The 17,793-nt window shown below is 48.8% G+C and overlaps 1 long non-coding RNA gene across 1 annotated transcript; it reads right to left on the bottom strand.

Moving 5' to 3' along the window:
- Positions 1-12,426: 12,426 nt before the first annotated feature.
- On the bottom strand, positions 12,427-17,461 carry LOC143892193 (uncharacterized). Its single transcript, XR_013255451.1, has 2 exons — positions 16,648-17,461; positions 12,427-13,749 (listed from the first exon to the last, which is right to left on the bottom strand). It is a non-coding gene; the product is annotated as an uncharacterized LOC143892193 (long non-coding RNA).
- Between the last annotated feature and the right edge of the window lie 332 nt (positions 17,462-17,793).

Raw genomic sequence — 17,793 nt, 5'->3', positions numbered from 1 at the left:
TATTGAGTAATAGAAATTTTGCTAAGACCGTAGGATATGGTGAGATTTTTTCTACAACACCTCGTCGAGATTCTGTTTTACATATATATTATATGATAAGAAACACAGGAAATGACAAGTTCCAAAAAATAGAAACGTTCCAAAACAAAGTACCAGTATATAAGAAAGGTATGGTAAGCTTTTGAGGAAAAAGGACGTGATTATTTTATTATATGAAAGGCAAGAAGCATTACCAATATCGGTGGAGAAACATTTGATTGAAGCAAACTTCATGTCCTAGCCCAAAAATGGCAAATGTGTATGAAAGGCATGTTAAGCTTTTGAGAAATAAATCCTAAGTTTTTGTTCAATCGTACCATGGAAGTTGAGGGAGAGGGAACCATCCATGATCTATTAAAAAAAAACCCTTTAAGAAAGGCATATGAAGCTTTTGAGAAAGAAACCCTAAGCATTTCCAATTTGAACCTACAAATCTCCTTGATTCCTCTTACGAGCACAAGGAAGGAAAAAAGAAAAATAATATAATTTCAACAATTAAGAGTGATAGGGTCCGGACTCAGCACTGAGGGAATCCGGACTCAGCAATCCGGACTCAGCACTGAGGGGTCCGAACTCAGCATCCAATTAGCTTCTGGCACGTGGCCCTCACAAGGACCGTTGGAAGGCCAACACCTGTCTCCCCTAGGTGTGACACCTGGACCAATCAGGGACCTCCACCTGCCCTCCTTAGGTATGAAACATGGTCCATACAGAGGCCACCACCTGGCTCACAACTACCACCTGTCCTAGACAGGTGGCTCAGAATCACTATAAATAGCCTTCACTTGTTCTAAGGTGAGGGTCCTGAAAATCTGAGAACCAAAACTCTAAGCTTTTTGCTCTGACATTGCTCTACACTCCTGCTCATACTGACTTGAGTGTCGAAGCACCCGTCCGGAGTATCACTCCGGGTTGGTCCTCTGACCCTTTTCTTTCTTGTCTGTACTCTGTGCAGCGCAGGACTCAACCAGCCATTCAGCCGTGGCTCGTTAGCCCGGACCACCCAGTCCTACCATAACCTGTTACCGATTTTAGGCCTAACAGATTTGGCGCCATCCGTGGGACTACGCAACAAAAAGCTGTTCGAAAATCTCACCCAGATAAAAATGGTAGGACAGACCGGCAAGCGAGCACCTCCGACTTCTCGGGCTACCCGGGCTACGGCCCCCCGTGAAGGACGAAGTGAGCGTCTGGCCTCACAGGTGGAGGTCGGGGCGGCCGTGGAGCGGACTTCGCCCCACTCGGACCGTTCAGACCCCACCCCGACCCCGAGGGAGATGAGGGCCCTTTTTCAGGAAATGACCGCTGTAGTTGCGCAGTTCAGGAATGCGGCTCCCGCACTCCAGCAACACCCCGTCGAGGTTTCTCGACCTGTTCAGAGGGGAGAAAGCTCCCGCAGAGAACGCGCGTCTCCACCCCGCGACCAAACTCGTCACTCCACTCGAAGAAACCACCACTCGCGGGACAGGAGCGTGCGTCCTGAGCCTCGTCGACAGCATCACCGGTCACGATCTCCCTCCGTGCAGAAGCGGGGCAGCAAGAGAGACCCTATGCACGGAGAGGGATCGCGGCACCGGCGAAGGAGTCCCCTCAGCCAGTCCGGATCCGCAAGGAGCCCATCAGCCGTAAGAAGTAGACCTGCCCGTCTGGCCGAACAGAGGGATGATCCGATGTTGCTAAGAATCCAGAAGATCGATAACAGAATCGAGGAGCTGGCTAGAGATCATGGCCGCCCTGCTTCAAGGATCTTTAGTAGCAATCCCCCTTTCACAGATCGGGTACTCGGTGCGGCAGTCCCTTTGGGCTTCAAGATGCCACAGATCCCGCAGTATGATGGGACCACCGACCCCGTGGATCATCTGCAGACCTTCAGGACCACGATGCTTCTCCAAGGGGCGTCGGACGGGTTCCTTTGCAGGGCACTCCCCACCACATTAACCGGAGCCGCAAGAGATTGGTACTCACGGCTCAAGCCCAAGTCCGTTGACAATTTCGACGACTTCGGGGACGACTTGGCCCGGCATTTCATGAGCAGCAGGAGGCCTCGAAAGACGACGGCTTCACTAATGGCCCTGAGGCAGGAAGACGGTGAGGCCTTAAAAGCGTTCGTTGGCCGGTTCAACAGGGAGGCCCTTCAGGTACCCAACCTGGATCCCTCCGCGGCAACGAATGCTCTTCTGGCCGGAGCCCGGTCCACCGACTTCCGAAGAGCAGTCGCCCGGCGAAATCCGCAGTCCTTGGCAGATCTGATGACCGGGGCGGAAGAGTACATCTCCGTCGAGGAGACTCTCGCTGCCCTGGATTCCGTCAGCAAGAGAAGACCAGAGGAGAAGAACCCCGCCAAGCAGCGTAGGGATGGCAGACCTCAGAGGAAGGAGAGCAGTCCGTCCCAGAAGGAAAGGAGCTCCCCCCGGCCTCGAAAGGAGAGTAGCCCCCCGACGAGGGAGTGCTACACGCCCCTCACCGCGTCTAGGGCTCAAATTTTGGCAGCCATCCGGAAAGAAGACTTCATCCGGTGGCCGAAGAAGCAGACGTCGGAGGCAGGCACCCAAGACATGTCCAGGTATTGCCGGTTCCATAAGAGCCACGGCCACGACACCAACGCCTGCATTCATCTCAAGGAGGAAATCGAGCAGCTGATAAGCAGAGGGTACCTCGGGAGGTACTTAAAAAATAACGACAATAGAAGGGAGCGCCAGGACAACCCGAGACCCAGAGACAGAAGTCCTCGAGACGCCCAACCCCTGGGCGACCGCATCCAGGCTCCAGCCCCGGCCGTTCTCCCTCCTCAGGTACCTCAACCTCAACTCCAACCTCATGGTGTTATTGGTACCATTTCAGGAGGGCCGACCGCGGGAGGGACCTCTTCATCGGCCCGCAGAACCTATGCCCGGCAGGTCAACGCCGTCCATGCCTGCAGCAAGAGGGCCGAGCCAGAAAATGAGATATCCTTTTCGGAGGGAGATCTGGACGGTCTGATCCTCCCGCACGATGATGCCCTGGTCGTCACAATGCTAGTGGCGAACTGGGAAATGAAGAAGATCCTGGTCGACAACGGGAGCTCCGCCGACATCCTCTACTACCACGCCTTCGAACAGATGATGATCGGAGCTGACCGTCTGAAGCCGGCCAACTCAGATCTGTTCGGATTCTCGGGAGAAGTTGTCAAGGTCGAAGGGCAGATTGAGCTTCCAGTTCTGATCGGGGAGCCGCCCTGCCAGTCCTTCGCAATGGTGACCTTCCTGGTGGTTAAGGCCAAGTCGGCCTATAACGCCATTCTAGGACGCCCTGGCCAGAACCTCCTCCGAGCGATTCCCTCCGCTTATCACCAGAAGATGAAGTTCATTACGCCAGGAGGCGTAGGTGAAGTCAGAGGGGATCAGCCCCAATCAAGACAATGCTATGCGGCAGCACTGAGAGGGAAGAATGCGTCTGAGTCTCTTCCAATCGAGCTGTACGATCTGAGAGACGAAGCGCAGATCACAGTCAACCAGCCCGCAGAGGACCTCATCTCTATTCAATTGAACATCGATGACGAACAGAGGGTTGTCCAGATCGGCTCTGCCCTGCCAGAAGCCGCGCAGCAGGATCTCGCTCAGTTCCTCAGGGCCAATGCAGATGTCTTTGCCTGGACTCCTTCAGACATGCCCGGCATTGACCCGTCGATTAGCACCCACGAGCTCGGTGTCGATCAGACCTGCAAGCCCGTGAAGCAGAAGCGTAGACACTTTGCACCGGAGAGACGGAGAGCCATCAGAGAAGAGGTGGAGAGGCTTTTGAAGGCCGATTTCATTCGTGAGATCCAGTATCCGGACTGGTTCGCGAATGTGGTAATGGTAAAAAAGTCCAACGGGAAGTGGAGGACCTGTATAGACTTCACAGACCTGAACAAGGCCTGCCCAAAAGACAGCTACCCACTTCTAAAAATAGACCAGCTCATTGACGCTACAGCAGGGCACGAGCTGCTCAGTTTCATGGATGCTTTCTCGGGATACAATCAAATCAGAATGTACGAGTCTGACATCCCGAAGACATCATTCGTTACCGACCAGGGGACGTATTGCTATCGGGTGATGCCTTTCGGACTGAAGAATGCGGGAGCCACTTACCAGCGTCTCGTCAACAAGCTGTTCAGAAATTAGATTGGCCGGAACATGGAGGTCTACGTTGATGATATGCTAGTGAAGAGCAGAAGTGCTTCCAACCACGTCTCCGACCTCGAAGAGGCCTTCCAAGTCTTGAGGGAACACAACATGAAGCTTAATCCGACCAAATGTACGTTTGGCGTCGGAGCGGGCAAGTTCCTGGGCTTCATGGTAAGCCAGAGAGGAATAGAGGCGAACCCGGAGAAGATCAAGGCGGTAATGGAGCTGACTCCTCCCAGCACTATCAGAGAAGTACAGCGGCTGACCGGGCTGGTGGCAGCTCTGGGGCGGTTTATCTCAAAATCCGCCGAGAGATGCCTCCCTTTCTTCAATGCGATCAGAGGTATAAAAACCGCGCCCTGGACTCCGGAATGTCAAGCAGCGTTCGAGGAGCTGAAGCAGTATTTGTCCTCCCCTCCCTTGTTGTCCACGCCGGAGCCAGGAGAAGAGCTGATTCTGTACCTCTCAGCGGGACCCTTGGCGGTTGCAGCAGTACTGGTCAAAGAAGAATCTAATCAGCAAAAGCCGATCTACTATGTTAGTAAGGTCCTCCATGATGCAGAGACCAGATATCAGAGAGTAGAGAAGCTCGTGTGCGCCCTCATTACGGCGGCCCGGAAGCTAAGGCCGTACTTCCAGGCGCACACAATCAAGGTCCTGACAGGACAGCCTCTCAGACAGATCCTCCACCGGCCAGACACTTCGGGCCGGCTTGTCAAGTGGGCCGTGGAGCTCAGTGAGTTTGATATCAAGTTCCTACCCAGGCCGGCGATCAAAGCTCAGATCCTCGCTGACTTCATAGCCGAGTGCACAGTTCCGGACCCAGACCCCGGGCTAGTAGCAGTTCCATCTCCAGAAGCAGAGCTGGCCGTGCCAGATCCTCGGGTCGTTTCCAGAGCATCACCGCCCCCCGGGCCTGAGACCGTCATCCCGCACCCAGTTTTTGATGAAGAGCCGCTCTGGGAAGTTTACGTGGACGGGTCATCGAACAAGACAGGGTGTGGTGCAGGGCTAGTTCTCACTGGACCAGAGGACTTCGTCCTGAACTATGCCTTGAGGTTCGGTTTCCGTGCGTCCAATAATGAAGCAGAATATGAAGCGCTCATCGCCGGGATGAATCTTGCTGTGCAGACCCGTGCTCAGAGGCTAAAGGCGTACTGCGATTCACAGCTCGTCGTCTGTCAGATCCAGGGAGTATATGAAGCCCGTGAAGAGCGAATGATCAAGTACCTGGGGAGGGTTCGCAGTCTTGCCGTTCATTTCAAGAGCTTTGAGGTCGTCAGAATCCCCCGAGCAGAGAATGTAAAGGCAGATGTGCTATCAAAGCTCGCAGCCTCAGGTTACACCGCCCTCAGGGAAATTCGCATGGAGTTCCTGAAGAGGTCCAGTATCGACGCCCAGTCCGTCGTGGTGATGCAGATTGACGATGAACCGTGCTGGATGGATGAGATAATCAGGTATCTGCGCAGCGGAGAGCTCCCGGGAGAGAGAAAGGAAGCCCGTAAGGTCATGCAGAGGGCAGCGAGGTTTTCACTGGATGGCGAGACTCTATACAAGAGGTCGTATACCCTCCCGTATCTGAAGTGTCTTCGCCCCAGTGATGCCTTGTTAGCCCTGCAGGAAACCCATGAAGGAATCTGCGGAGAGCACCTCGGGGGCAAGGCCCTGGCCATTAAAATCCTCCTGAGAGGTCTGTACTGGCCTACGCTGAGGAAGGACGCGCTGAGCCTTGTGAAAAAGTGTGAGAAGTGCCAGAAGTTCTCTCCAGCCGTCCACCAGCCACCCGTTCCGATGGCCCCGATCATCAGTCCTCTTCCCTTCGCAGTATGGGGGATGGATATTCTGGGCCCCTTTCCGCCGGCCTCAGGAGGCCGTGAGTTCGTCGTTGTCACCATTGATTATTTCACCAAATGGGTAGAAGCAGAGCCTCTGGCCAGGATCACAGAGCAGAATGTACAGAACTTCTTCTGGAAATCGGTGGTGTGCAGGTTCGGAATCCCCCGGGTCCTCATAACGGACAATGGCAAGCAGTTCGACTCGAGGAACTTCCGAAAGTTTTGTTCTGACCTGCACATAGAGCAAAGATTCACATCTGTGGCACATCCTCAGACGAATGGGCAGACAGAGGTGACGAACAGGACCCTCTTGCAGGGGATAAAGAAGAGACTAGATGGCAAGGCCGGGCGTTGGGCAGATGAACTGTATCATGTGCTCTGGGCGTATCGGACTACTCCGCGTACGGCCACAGGCGAGTCGCCTTTTAATCTCTCCTTCGGAACAGAAGCAGTGATCCCGGTTGACATCGGCGCCCCCTCCCCAAGGATCGTCCATTTCAGTGAGCAGCTCAACGGGGACGGACTCCGTGCCAACCTTGACTTGCTTGAAGAAGTCCGTGAGGAATCTCAGATCAGGTCGGCGGCCTATAAGCAGAAAGTATCCAGATATTATGACGTCAAGATCCGACCAAGAGAATTCCGCGCTGGCCACCTAGTCCTGAGGAAAGCCTCCGTTTCCCAGCCAAGAAGCGTGGGCAAGCTCTCTCCGACCTGGGAAGGACCGTACCGAGTCAAGGAAGTCATCCGCCCAGGAAGCTATCGATTAGAGTCCCTCGACGAACAGATACTGCCACATGCTTGGAATTCTAGAAATCTTCGGATCTACTATCAGTAATTTTGTTTGCCTTCATAGGCTTGTAAAGAACTGCTGTAATCATCCAAATTCTGTAATGAATAAAATAAGTTTCCCAAATAATTGTCCCTCTTTGAGTAACTCATTTAGCCATCAGTATATAGCAGCAGTGGTGCACTCCGGCTCATCCTAGTGGCTTGGAGATCAGTTCCAGCCAGGACGCCCGCAGTGGAAACCACCTCCAAATATTTCCTAAGTGTTTGAGTACCAAGCTTCCAGCTCGGCTCTCGCAGACTTAGGACGAGCAGCAGTGGTGCACTCCGGCTCATCCTAGTGGCTTGGAGATCAGTTCCAGCCAGGACGCCCGCAGTGGAAACCACCTCCAAATATTTCCTAAGTGTTTGAGTACCAAGCTTCCAGCTCGGCTCTCGCAGACTTAGGACGAGCAGCAGTGGTGCACTCCGGCTCATCCTAGTGGCTTGGAGATCAGTTCCAGCCAGGACGCCCGCAGTGGAAACCACCTCCAAATATTTCCTAAGTGTTTGAGTACCAAGCTTCCAGCTCGGCTCTCGCAGACTTAGGACGAGCAGCAGTGGTGCACTCCGGCTCATCCTAGTGGCTTGGAGATCAGTTCCAGCCAGGACGCCCGCAGTGGAAACCACCTCCAAATATTTCCTAAGTGTTTGAGTACCAAGCTTCCAGCTCGGCTCTCGCAGACTTAGGACGAGCAGCAGTGGTGCACTCCGGCTCATCCTAGTGGCTTGGAGATCAGTTCCAGCCAGGACGCCCGCAGTGGAAACCACCTCCAAATATTTCCTAAGTGTTTGAGTACCAAGCTTCCAGCTCGGTTCTCTCAGACTTAGGGCGAGCAGCAGTGGTGCACTCCGGCTCGTCCTAGTGGCTTGGAGATCAGTTCCAGCCAGGATGCCCGTGGTGGAAACCAACTTCAAATATTCCCAGCTCGGTTCTCGATGAAGCACAGAAATAATACGTACAAAAAAATAAGAATGCTGTACAGACAGTTTAACAAAAAATGTATTTGTATTCAGTATTCATATTCGCATTACAAAATTGCTCTCTTCGCCGAGCTGGCTTACAAAGAATAGGCGTTACCGACTGTGCAAACAAAAAAGAAAGAAGGCTGCTGCTCAGGCCTCCTCGTCGGCCACCACCTCGGTGACGACCCCTTCGGGAGTGAGGGCTGCGAGCTCGCCACCCTCCGCCGAGGAGACGGCGGCCACAGTCACCTCCGCATCCACCTCAATAGGCCGGGAGGAGTCCGGTTCGTCTTCCTCCTCATCTTCCTCGTCCTCTGGAGGTGCATACGGGACGGTTAGCCCGTCCAAGGAGATGCCGGGGTGAATCCTCTTCACCTGCTCGGAGCAGAGAAGGAAACCCGCCCTGTAGGCCTGGAGGCCTAAGTCGAAGTGCTGGGCCTCCTTCCTCTCCTCAGTTTCCTTCACGGCCTTCTCCACGGCCGCCTTTTCCTTCCTTCCGGCCCTCTCAGCCGCACTCAGGAGATCCTGCACAGCCTGGTTTTTGACCCTCTGCAGCTCGTCCTGTAAGCTGTTGAGCTCGGCCTCTTTGATCTGGACGGCTTCATTGAGCTCGCCGTTCTCCTTCTGGAGCTGGGCCTTTTCGGACTCGATCCTTGTGATCGTCTCAGAGAAGAGATATCGCTTCTTGGCCATATCCCTTGAGTACACCTGGAGTTGATAGAGGGCGGAGCTGATTGCCGCTTCGCAGGTCTCCGGCACCTCTTTTTCGACTGCTAGCCGGTCGCGGGCGAGGACACCCTTGTACATCAACTCTGCGGCCACCCGGGTATCCCCCAGGCCGGTGTCCGTTTTCTGCACGGCCCAGTTCGGGCGGAAGACGTTGTCGCCTCCAACCGATGCCGTAGCCGGCATACCCAGTACTGCCCCGCCGTGCTTTGACCCCGTCGCCGCTCCGGACTTGGAGCTCTGACCCGTGGTGTCTGCCCGGCTGGATAGGGCAAGCTTATGCGTCGCCCGACTACTTTTAAGAGGCTTAGCCAGCGCGACCATCGGCGGGGTCGACTCCGGCACCTTCCTCTTCTTGCCCTTTGGTTGGGGCTGCTCCTGCGCTGGGGACGCGCCCGAAGACTGCTTGATTCTGTCCAAGAGGGACATCTGCTTCACCATTTCTGCAAAAGAGAACGGAGCGCAGTCAGCAATATGAAAGTTGAAAAATACTTCAGAAAAATAAATGCTATCCTATAGTGTCTACGTACGTGCCGGCGTCGCACGGCTGACCCCGAGTGCGACCAGCTCGGCCTCTTCTTCGAACTCTGAGCAGTGAACTGGACCTCGCTTGAGCTCTTCTTTGATCAGAGCGAAGGTCATATGGTCATAGTCTTCGAGAGCTGGTTTTTTACTAAGGCGGCGAGTGTCCGGCGTTCTCCATTGTAATGAGAACGGCCACTGCGAGCCCGGCGCGGTGTCCTTTACATAGAAGAACCTGTTCTTCCATGTGTGAATGGAAGAAGGTATCCCAGTGATCATTTTCATTTCAGGCCTCTGGCTAATGTAGATCCAGCCGCCGTCCTTATGCCTCTTCAGGTGCGCACACATCCTGAAGACGGGCACGGTGGGGTTCCTACGGAGCCGGACTTCAAGAAGGTACAAGAAGCCGATCAGTGTCCTCCAAGAGTTCGGGACGACCTGTGTAACTGCCAGCCCGTAGTAATTCAGTGCATCCGCAAAGAAGGGGTGGAAGGGGAGCCTAAGCCCGGCCCGGAAGGCCTCCTCATACACGCAGAGGTCTGCGCTATCGTTGCTGGCCCGATCCCCTTCGACAGCCGCCCTCAGAATGTACCGGCTAGGAATACAGTATTTGTCCCTGACGATCTGAAGCCTGTTCGGCCACAGATGGTTCACCTCGTATAGGGCCCCGATGTTATACTGCGGGTTGGCTTCCATCTGTGCCTCCGCTATCACCTCGACTGGCATGCGCGACGATTGAGGGACTGCCGCTTCGACGTCCTCATCATCGTCGCTGGTTTCTACCCGATCCGGTCCGTAGGAATGGATTTTTATTTTTATTTTTTAATTAAGGATTTGGATTTGATAAATTTTTTTATTTTTGGAAAATGAGGTACCGTCCGCAAACGGGCTCAAGGAGAAGATGAGACCATTCACAAATGGCCTCGAGAAAAGAGGCACCGTTCACAAACGGGCTCAAAGAGGACATGAGACCATTCACAAATGGACTCAGAGAATGAGAAACATGTTCACAAACGGGTTCAAGGAGAAGACGAGACCATCCCCAAATGGCCTCGAGAAAAGAGGCACCGTTCACAAACGGGCTCAAAGAGGGCATGAGATTTTTCATGAACTTGAATTTGACGTAAGATTGGGTTTGTTTGAATCGGGGATTGGTTTTGATGAATTTTTTATTTTTGGGAAATGAGGTACCGTCCGCAAACGGGCTCAAGGAGAAGACGAGACCATTCACAAACGGCCTCGAGAAATGAGGCACCTTTCACAGAAGGGCTCAAAGAGGACATGAGATTTTTCATGAACTTGAATTTGACGTAAGATTGGATTTGTTTGAATCGGGGATTGGATTTGATGAATTTTTATTTTTGGGAAATGAGGTACCGTCCGCAAACGGGCTCAAGGAGAAGACGAGACCATTCACAAATGGGCTCGAGAAATGAGGCACCGTTCACAAACGGACTTGACGACACAAGATAGCTTTGATTGATGAATTCAACAATGAAAAATTTAGAGATTTTTATGAATTTGAATTTGACGTAGGATTGGATTTTTTGAATTGGGGATTGGATTTGATGAATTTTTGATTTTTTGAGAAATGAGGCACCGTCCACAAACGGGCTCAAGGAGGACATGAGACCATTCATAAATGAACTCAGAAAATGAGGCACCGTTCACAAATGGGCTCAAGGAGAAGACGAAACCATTCACAAATGGACTCGAGAGATGAGGCACCGTTCACAAACGGGCTCAAGGAGAAGACGAGGCCATTTGCAAATGGGCTCGAGAAAAGAGGTACCGTTCACAAACGGGCTCGAAGAATTTAGGGATTTTCCATGAACTTGAATTTGACGTAAGATTGGATTTGATGAATTTTTTATTTTTTTGAACTCAATGAAATCGGGGATATTATGGATCGTGCCCGACAAAGATGTTGGAAACTAGGACTTTGACGAATGATGAAACGGCAAACCTTTGGAACGAAGAACCATTACTAGCAAGAATGGATTAGGAACATTTTTATGAAACTTCAACAAGATTTTTCTCAAAGAGACTGCTGGTCTTGTCTTCTGGGGATTTTGATAACTGAAACCTTGAACAAGACATTTGAGATTGGTAATTTAGAACAACGACTCTCTTGGATATTAACATGGAAAAGCGGGATCTGCTTCTTGACAGGTGTTTAGATAAACATTTCTTGACCAGGATAACTAACCGGAAGGGAATTATGAATTTGAATGGTTCATCTTTCTGAGAAATTGGCTCAACCACCATTGCATCTGAGGTTCTTCCAAGCTTAAGGTGCCTTCCTGGGGTATGATCTTTTTACGGAAGCTGGGCTTTCTGATGTTTCTACTTCTGAATTTTTCTGAGCTGATCTTCTTTGAAATGAAGTTGTTTGACTAAATTCTCGAGCTCTTTCAGGTATAATTGCAGGGAGCTGCCTAGGCCTGGCCTCCTTCACCAAGACAGTTACATCATTTGGACATAGGAACGACAATTGACTCTTTCTAAAGAGAAAACTTAGATGAAAGGCACTACTCAAAGGATTGAGCAGCCCTGAAGGAGTGAACTTAGAATAATAAAGATTGACTGACTATACTGACAAACATAGTGATGCTTCTGACTTAGTTAATGTTTTGTTTGGTAAGTCTATCCTTTCAAGGAATAGTTTTTCAATTGGTAAACACCGGACTTCTTCCTCGAAACAGTAATGCCTCAAGAATTTAATTACGACCCCTAAGATTGCTTAGCTTCAATGCCCCCAGTTTTGAGGATATCACTTGAATTTGCTTGAACTTCAGTTGATCTTCAGTCTTGATACCGGCTGTTGCCTTCTTATACTGATTCTCTTACCGTGACCAAGTCACCTCTTCAGGGTTTTTAACTTGGCGGACCGCGCTAGCCTTAACTTTTGCCTGAACCACCTTTCTAGGTTTTCGATCCAGCAGGCTATCCCCTTAGCTTTTGCCTAAGCCGCCCTTTCGGGTTTTCAACTTAGCAGGGGAATGATCTTAAATTTTGCCTAGACCGCCCTTTCAGGTTTTCAGTCTAGCAGATCTTCAAACTCCGTTATTTTTCTTATTCATCATCATTTCATTTTTTTATTGTATCTCAGGACCTAGCTCATTAGTTCTGAACACCAGAAGGACTTTTATAGGTAGGATAGGGCTTTTCAAAGAATGGCTTAAGGCTCAACAAAGATTTCGACCGAACCTGTGAACAGGTCGCCTACATATCCCAAGGTAGGAATCAGGTCGTGTGTAGTTCAGGGCGAATGCCCCTAGTTTGAAGATAAATTGTTTGATTTTTTTTCCTTTTTTCTTTTCTTTCTGGAACAATTAACTTCTCTTCTTTTGGAACTTGTCCCTCTCTTCTTTTTTTTTGAAAGGATTGAATTTCTTTTCCTTTTTGAATCGACCGAACTCGGTTCAACCGAGTTGCCTACGTACCCCAGTATAGGGATCAGGTCTCGCGTAGTTCGGGGGAATGCCCCAAGTTTGATGGGTTTTCAAGAAAATTTGATTTAGGCTCGAAGGGTTTGCAAATCGGTATTCTTTTGACATTGGGTTTTGATTTTGGGATTTAATCGGCCAAAGGAGGCCTTTCGATGTTCAGATTGGGAATCGATCTAGGTTACTAGAGTCCCTCTGGTACTGATTATTTTTTTTTTCTCTTTTGTTTTTTTTTTTCGCGGAGTTTGACGGCATTTCCAGGTAAGAGATAATGGATCTTCTTCTTTCAAGATTCTAATACGTGCTTTTGACTTTCATAGAGCGAAACTTGTTCTTTGACATCCTCCATCTATGGATTCGTACTCTCGATATCTGATGATCACTTTTCATTGTTTGCTTTTGAACTTTTCATCTTGAATTTGTTGGCTTTATGAATTTGAGAACCAAGGTCATTGATTGGAAATATGAAAGTTGTTTCCACTCTATGCCCCTTGTATAGCATATATCTTCTCACTTTCTTCATTTTCTTTGAGCTTTCCATCTATGTCTTGCCCCTGGTATCGGTTGTAGCTTTTCTAGACAATCTTCTTATTCTTGAAATAATTTTATCAATTCTTCACACTCTTTAGAGGGTAATGTATTTTCAATCGGCATTCACTGAATCAAAGTTTCAGTGCCAGTGTTTATCATTTCAATTTCATCTTTGAAAGGTTGGGATTGGCGCTCCTCCTCTCGTTCAAGTAATTGCTGTGACTCAAGTGGAGTTTCGTCAATTTTGTCCTCATTTGAGGAGGGAGTCTTATTTTAAGATCAGAAGCACACTTAAGAACAGACACAAGTGAACTTTTTAGAACTGACTGAAATTTTATTTAAAGAAAAGCTATTACATCAGACGACCTATCCTGAACATGCTCAGGATTCACAACTCTAAATAAGAAAGGAAAACAGAAGATAACTTGCCTGGACTAGGCATTGACCTTTAACTGTAAGACCGGACTCAACAATTATACTGACCATGATGACTGACTCAACATAAAATAGTAAGTGACTAAAACTTTAACTGCTGCAACTGTTTGGCGTTGAAGGCTCGGCGAAGGCTTGTTCGTTCTGAACATCATCATGGCTGATACTTTCAATTTTGGACAATGATGACTGATTCGCATAGGGAAATGCCCCTAGCTCAAGGATTCTGAGAGTAAACTCTGAAGGATTTAGCAGAAATATTCTTGAAAAAGGTAGCCCCTAGAGGAGGAAGAGATCAAGGGTACAGGCAAGATTGGATCATCAAGATTGCACGATCAAATGATTGAGACACAATTTCCGCCAATGAAGACACAATCGAATCCCACAAAAGACGAATGATAGACACATGATCAAAAGATGAGATTGCATAGGATTACTTTCAACAGATAGATCATGAATGACTAATCCTATGAGATCTTTGGAAATGATGGGATTTATATCCTAACCCCAAAGGGAATTTTTTTTTTTTTCACATTTTATCAGTGTTACCTGAAGGCATCAACCTTAATCCTAATCTATCGGAGTGGAGAGAGAATCTCGACTCATGACTTTGTTCGTGTATATAAGGACCGATCGTGACCATTGGAAGATGGACCACGGCCTAATCTAGACACCAATGGGTAGGATATCCTAAACTAGGCTCACACACGTGATGCACATGTGTTCGTATACTACATGCATGTGTGGGTTAATCTAGGGGTAAGGCCAAGAGTTCCCTTAGCGCGAATCCCTGCTCGATATACTGTACCAGTGTCCGGCGTATCAGTACGTGAACAAGAGATCCGTTTACGTACCATAAAGGTACCAGGCTAAGGGTGGAATGCTTCTCTAGCACAGAGGCACCAGGTGATGAAATCCCAGTCAACCATGCTAGATAACACTCCGGGTTCCTAAAATAGGACGTGTGTGCACGTGAGATGCAAGGGTTTAGATGCAAGTGATGTAAGTGTGTGCAATAAGTTCGCGCGATCTATGATGCCTTCAGGTTTTGTTAAATTAAGTTTGAGTAAAATGTGATGAGAAAATAAAACAAGACAAACTAATCTAACAAGTATAGAGTTTTTATGAGCCATTTAAAATTAAATTCAAATGAATTATCTTTTGAAGTTTTAATGAAGTTAGGTGATCCCCAGCAGAGTCGCCAGACTGTGGTACCCTGATCCCGCGAGAGGGGTGTGGGGCGCGAGCCGCCGCTCTCTCTCTCTTGGTCTCTCGTATCCACGCGATTGGCGTGTGCATTTTATTATTGATTTGAATTAATCTTTCCTGTGAACTTGGGATCACTAAGGCAATCCGAATTCCACACGAAAGAGACTGACAGAGTCGCCACCTAGATGTGGGATCTAGGACCCGTAATTAACCAGAAATCTAGACTCGCTACCTGGTTACGAGAATGGAAGGTATGGGGAGTTATCCACCACATGCACCATTCTTGCCCGATAATCGGTCTTCGATTCCAAAAGCTAACTCTTTTAAATTTATTTTAAATGGCTCATTCAACTCTATGTTAATGTGCGAACTAAGTGACATGCATCCTATGATCTAATTTCAATGTGAATCCTAAATGTGTATCTTGATTTATTAATTTGTCTGGATTCAATCTAAGTGAAAGTTCTCCTAAAATTCTAATTTCATGGAAAGTCCTAAGTGATTTGATTAAGCATTTACAAGAAAATTAATATACAAAACACCACAATTTGTTTGTGGTGCCGACTCGCGGGTGGTATGCCATCAGACATCCAAGCTGCCTACGTACCCAAGCCTCACTGGGATCAGAGTCGACGTAGTTCGGTGCACCTAAGCTAAGCTACTTATGCCTAACTCAACTAGGACACCGACCTAGACGGGATTGACTGTTTCAACAGTTTTAGGAGAAGTTATTTAATTCAAGTTGAGGATTTTATTATCTTAGGATTTCATCTAAGATGCTATATGATTCTCATCTAAATGCAAATGGTCCCTTAGACTAATGCAGGTTTGCCTACATCCTAGTTTACTAGGCTTGTCCTAGGGAAAGATTGGGTGACTAGTGTAACTAGACCTATGGCACGGTTGCTATACATAGCAAACGTCCGTGATGAGGCTGGACTCCTAACTCTAGGACTCCCTAAAACTTAGGACACAACACGACACGACACCATTGTTCCTAAATTGGGCTCTAAGGGTTCTTACGACGGAAACCATAATCCAATGGTTCCGAGAGACACGAGATGAATCGAGATGATGAATAGTGTGAGGGAATGGGAAAGATAGAGAAAGGTGCGACTGAACTTGGGAGTGCCAAATTGCCTACGTATCCCGTGATGGGGATCAAGCCACACGTAGTTCCACTGGCGAGGTTGCTTGGATTTTGGAAGACAGAATTGGTATTTGTATCTGGAATCGGGTTTGCATTTGAGCATTGGACTTGAGATTCAGAAACATTGATCTAGCAATGGGATTTTGGAATTGGGAATTTGCATCAAAGAATTGAGCATATAGGAATCATCAAGGGTTTGAATTTTCGGAATTCAAAGTGGGCGGGCTTATGAGATTCGGCCAAATGGATTCAGACATGCGACTCGGATTGTGTTGGGATATTACTTGGTTGGATTGGGTTAATGGTTAGGGTCAAGTGAGTCGGGTCTAAGTTAGGAGCAAACCCGAGACTAGCCATGGTCTAACTAGGAGGAAGCAGGGTACAAACCAGGGTGCGGACCAGGGTGCACCAGGGTGCGAACCAGCAGGGAACCAGGGTGCGAACCAGCAGGGGAACCAGGGTGCAACCAGCAGGGAACCTGGGTGCAACCAGCAGCGAACCTGGGTGCGAACCAGCAGGGAACCAGGGTGCGAACCAGCAGGGGAACCAGGGTGCAACCAGGAGGGAACCTGGGTGCAACCAGCAGCGAACCTGGGTGCAACCAGGGTCTAACCAAAGTGCGAACCAGCAGGGAACCAGGGTGCGAACCAATATCGAACCAGGGTGCGAACCAGTAGGGAACCAGGGTGCAACCAGGGTCTAACCAGAGGCTAACCAGGGGGAAAACGGACCCTACATGCTTCCTAACATGGTTTTTCTTTTAAAGTAAAAGATATGCATGAAAACAGACCCTACATAGAATTGAAATAAATGCCTACCTCTTTGGAAACCCACTTTGTGTTTGATTTTTTCTTTGATGTTAATTCCTTGAAGATGATTCCTTGCTTGATAATGACTGCTTTTGATATATATCACCCAACGTATAAAATCACCCGATCCGGCAAGGATGGCCGAACCCTTGAAGAGATGAGGGAGAGGGATGAATTTTCTAAGAGAGGGGTTCTTTTTTCTTCTCCCTTGGATGGTGGGATGAGAGGGTATTTATAGGAGAATGGGATAGGAGGTTAGGTGAGGTTAGGTGGTTTTGGATGGTTAGGATGAGAGGATGAGGTTAGGTAAGGTTAGGTGGGGTTAGGTAAGGTTAGGTGAGGTTAGGTGAGGTTAGGTGAGGTTTGGATGGTTAGGATGAGAGGAGAGGTTAGGTGAGGTTAGGTGAGGTTTGGATGGTTAGGATGAGAGGAGAGGTTAGGTGGTTTTGGATGGTTAGACCCAGGTCAAGATCTGCCATTGATCTAACGATTTACGGAAATCGGGTCTCGGAATGGAATCAGGGTCCGGGCTATGAAGTGACCCTAGCTTATTTTGTCCCGATTGATGATCCGTAAAGTCAGATCAAGATATTAATGACCTAAAACATATAAATCAATGATAGAGGGGGTTCTCACATGGATTTAACACACTAATTTATTTGTTGATTAAAACCAAAACAAAATGGGGTGTCTACAGATGCCCCTCTTTGGTAGAGATGACGTAGTCATTGAATACCAAAGTTAAAAATGACAGAACCATTTTGCGTAGTTTTAATCGACAAAGGACTCTCTAGACACAACGCACCTTAACATAATGCAAAACCTTAGATGAAACCCTAGAACTTGAATAATAATAAAAACTCGATGCGGCGCCGTTCACAAACGGGCAATTAGAGAATGAGATATCATTTTCGAATGGATTCTGAAGGGAAAGGACAAAGATCGCTCTCAAACAGTTTTTAGAAGGAGATGAGACGCCGCTCACAAGCGGGTTCAACGAGGATAAGAAGCATTCCCAAATGGACTTGGATAATGAGGCACCGTTCACAAACGGCCTCAAGGAGGATAGAAAATCATTCACAAATGGACTCGAGAAAAGAGGCACCGTTCACAAACGGGCTCAAGGAGAAGACAAGACCATTCACAAATGGACTC

The sequence above is a fragment of the Tasmannia lanceolata genome, unplaced genomic scaffold (genome assembly GCF_043159265.1).
Source record: "Tasmannia lanceolata isolate RefF3 unplaced genomic scaffold, GAP_Taslan_0.1 ptg000015l, whole genome shotgun sequence".
Taxonomy (NCBI): Eukaryota; Viridiplantae; Streptophyta; class Magnoliopsida; order Canellales; family Winteraceae; genus Tasmannia; species Tasmannia lanceolata.
Note: the sequence above shows the minus strand (reverse complement) of the source record. Positions and strands in the feature narration are given on the sequence as shown.